This window comes from Camellia sinensis, chromosome 14, assembly GCF_055761805.1.
Source record: "Camellia sinensis isolate YWXY chromosome 14, ASM5576180v1, whole genome shotgun sequence".
Classification (NCBI taxonomy): Eukaryota; Viridiplantae; Streptophyta; class Magnoliopsida; order Ericales; family Theaceae; genus Camellia; species Camellia sinensis.
In genome coordinates, this window is record NC_138974.1 from 4,253,536 (window position 1) to 4,257,728 (window position 4,193).

Genomic DNA, 4,193 nt, shown 5'->3' on the forward strand with positions numbered 1-4,193 from the left:
TTGGGGCATCTTTTCTGGTCAACCACCACACCACTAGCTTTCTTTCATGCCCTGGACTTTCTCCCACCATGGCTGACCAGTTTTTGCTCTCAGAGGCCACTTGAAGTGGTCGGCTGACCACTTTAAGTAGTAGGCTAACCACTTCAAGTGGTTAGCTGCTTTTTGACACCTTTTTGGAGATATTTTCCTCCAGCTGGCACAGATGGAGGACATTAGGGCCATCCTCCATACACGTGTATGGAGGGATTGCCTTGGTGCTTAGCTTCTCCTAGAAGCTTTGCCTTTCCTCTTCTATAAGAGGGAGGCTTTTCCTCCCTCCTCTAGGATTAGAAAAAAAACTCCCTTGAGTTATACATATAGCCTATATCTATACTTCTTCATTTTGCTCTTGTTTTGTGTTCAAAAGTGTAGTTTTGTCTTGCTTTTTCACACAAACACACACTCAAACACCATCATTTTGCTACTGAGGTGCTTAGGAGCTGGTTTTGGTGTTCTTGGGTTGCTTTGAGCTTGAAAAAGTTGCTAGAGTTGCAACTTTAAAGGTCTTCAAGGGTGAGTCTTTGACCTTTAAAACCCCCATTTTTTCTTGAGCTTTTGGCCCCTTTTGCATACGTTTTTAATCTTAACTCTTAACTAGAAAAATTTCTATTTTTGTATGCTTAAAATATTTGTTTAAGGTCACTTTTTCGTTTGGGGTGATTTCCCCCCTCTTAGGCCTTGTTAAGTCTTATTTTGAGCCATCCCTTTAGGCTCTTGTTGAAGCCTTTGCATGACCTTTCTACCATTGAAATCCAGAGGATTTTCAGTGGTGGAAAGGTGGTTTTGGTGTCTTAAATAGGAAAGGGTCATCCTCTCTCCTTGTATTTTGTTTACTAGCTTCATATGCCTCATGTTTGAGTACCTTTGTTAAGCTTATGTTGACCATATATTAGCTTGTATTTGTGGTTATTTTGCTGAGGCATACCACTATTTTTGCTTGGTTTGGTCACTCCATGCATGCTTTATCCACTTGTAGTGTAAATCACACAAAATAGCTTTGTATGCTTCGTGAAGTAGCATGTCATTATAGCTTGGTTTGAGTCCATTTTAGCATGTATCTGGTGTTTTTTTACCATGTCATACCTTTTTTAGGATTTGGTTTGGTTAGCCTTTGTATGCTCCTTGCACTTGTAGTGCATTTCCATGAAATAGCCTAACATGCATCATCTTGTAACATGCCATTTTAGCATGCTTTTGGCTTAGCTCTGAGAAGACTTTGTTCATGTTTTAGCATATTTAAGGTCTGATTTGTGTTGTTTTGGTCATGCATGACTTGCTTTGTATAGCCTTGGTTCAATCTAGCTTGTTAGCTTTGTGCATCAAGTCCACTAGCATGCATTACTTGGACTATTTTAATGATTTGGCATCATTTCATATGTGATTTCAGTCCATGTTTCATGGCCATGCATCCACATTTATCGCTCATTCAATGTGTTGGAGGGTTTGCCCCTTTATGCCTTAACACGAATCATTGTGTATGCCTTCATGCCTTAGCTCGCGAGCCATCATTTCAATGTGTTTTTGGGGTTATCTGGCCATGATATAACTCTGATTTTTGTTGGTTAAGTCATCTCATGCTTGGTCTTAATAGGTGTAGTGTAATTCACCTTATTTGCCTTGTATGCATCATGCCTTATGCCCTCTATGCTAGCTTGTTTTGGCTTCCTCCCATGCGTGCTTTAGACTCATTTTGACATGTTCTAAGACTGTTTTGGATTGCCTTAGTCACATGCTTCATGTTTTGTATACTTGTAGTACAAATGCTCTTGCTTGCCTCAAGCTTTGAGCACCATTGCATGCTTCATTTGTGTTGTGTACATGATTTGGCATTACTTAACATGACATTTCAGAGCATATAGACTTGCCATGTTCTCACTTCATTCACCCTTTGAGTGCCTCTAAGGGTTGTGCATTTGTTGCCTAGTTTATGGCTTAGCTTGTATGCTTGCATGCCTAGGTATTTGAGCCCTCATCTCAACATGTTTAGGTCCTTGTTTTGACCTAATTAAGCTCTGTCCATGGTTGGTTCATGCATTTGTGCCATGTATTGCATGTCCCTAGAGTAATCCTCCTTGTTAGTTTTCATGCTTTAGGACCATTGCATGCTTTACTTGCTTTGTTTGAATGATTTGGCATCATTTCTTACCTCATTTCAGTGTACTTAGTGTTGTCACACTTGCACATTTGTCACTCTTTGAGCACTCTTGAGAGTTGTGCTCTTAGGCCTCTTTGATAGGCCATTACATTATACATGCATACCTTGCCTTTTGTACATTAATTTCATCACCAATGATCACTAATTTGGGCATGACTGAGGTCTACCCCTGTTGGTTTAAGTCCATTGATTATGCCATGTATATTGCATTGAGTATGCCATATTGTTTCATTGCATTAGGTATGCCATCTTACATTGCATTATGCATGCCATGTGATTATTTGCATTGCGTATGCCAAGTTGTTTCTTGCATTGAGTATGCATGTCCCTAACATTGCTAAGTTGCCCTTGTAGCATTGCATTGTGCATGCATGTATTAGCATGGTTTGCATGCCATTTGCATTGGTAGTTTGATCATGTTGTATTGCATGTTGTTGCATGCCTGTCCCTTGCATTGTGTATGCCATGTAGTAGCATTGTGCATGCCATGTTATGTGTTGCATTGTGTTTGGAATAGGTGTTAGTCCAAACACGGGAAAAGAGGGACATTTCATACTTAAAGTGATGAATCATGCCTGAATTCTCGGTCCCCGACGCTCTTGATCATAAATGATAGAGTTCTAGGCCTTATGTGTTTACTTGTGCATTCATTTTACATTGAATTGTGTAACTTCGCCTCTCGGCCATCATGCAATGAAATGCATGATTGGTGGCCCGAGGGTCGAGAACCACACCCCCTTGAGTTCATGACATGATAGGGAGGGTGGTTGTGCACACATATCTTGCAAATACATTGCCATGCTCTTTCTTGCTCTCTGTTGCAGCAAATTGCAGTTCAGCAGCAACAACTGGCCAGCCAGCTAGAAAAACTAGATGGCCGACCACTTTTTTGGTTTTTCAACAACCAAAAGTGGTCGGCAGGTGTCTAGAGAGACCAAAAGTGGTCGGCCACCCTCCCACAAGACTCCCAAGGTGAAGTTTCAGCTTTCTGGAGCTTTGTGCAGAGTTCTGAAAACAATTGTAAACAGAGGCAAATTGGGGCATCGCGACGGATTTCCGAACGAGGCGACCGAGCATGCATGCTTTCTTCCCTCTGAGGGCACCTCTGTTTACTGCTTTATTTAGCTTCTTTACTTAGCTAGATTAAGCATTCTTTTTGTACTTTAATAGTTAATGCGTTTAGCTATTTCAATTTGTTCTGTAATAATTAGTTAACTAGGATTAGTTAATTAATTGTGTTGTAATAATTAGTTTAATTAGCTTAGATTAGCTAGTTAGCTTCTTATTCGGTCTCTCCCTCGAGAGGGCCATTTGTTGTAATAAGCGTGCGTGTGTGCGATGCATGTCTTCCAACCTCCATTTCTTTCTCCTTTTTACTTAACTGCTTGTGATGTTTAGTTTTAGGGCATATTTCATTTAGCATACCTTATACTCGTATGCGTGCATCCATTCATCTATATTGCATGCACTGGACTCGGCGCATCATACTAACTGCATTGTACTTTCAATACATTACTTGAATACGTGTTTAACAGCATGTTATCAAGTTGCATTTCACATGACATTCTAGGTAGTCGAGCCTATCTTAGATACATTTTCGCATGCGTTGCATTAGCCATCTTAACATGAACTAGGATCATGCATGATTTCTAACTAGTTCTTTGTTTTGGCTCGGAGTACACTGTGAGTGTTTACGCTTTAGCATACTGCATGTGTGTTAATGTTGCCATGTTAGCATGCTTGCCATGAGGCTAACTGCTTATTTACTATAACTGCCTGAATGCCTGTGGGTGAAGGTTGGATTACTGAAATTGGAACAATTCATTGAAATTCGCATTTTAGCCTACTTGCGAGTAGCAAACTTCAAACCATTTTCCAAACAAACGGATATGCGATGCTTCGTTCCAAATTAGGTGATCTAGTCTATACTTGTTTGCTGTGCGCATCACGTAGTAAGACTAGCTAATTAAACGGAATAAGAGCACATGTGTTTTCAAAA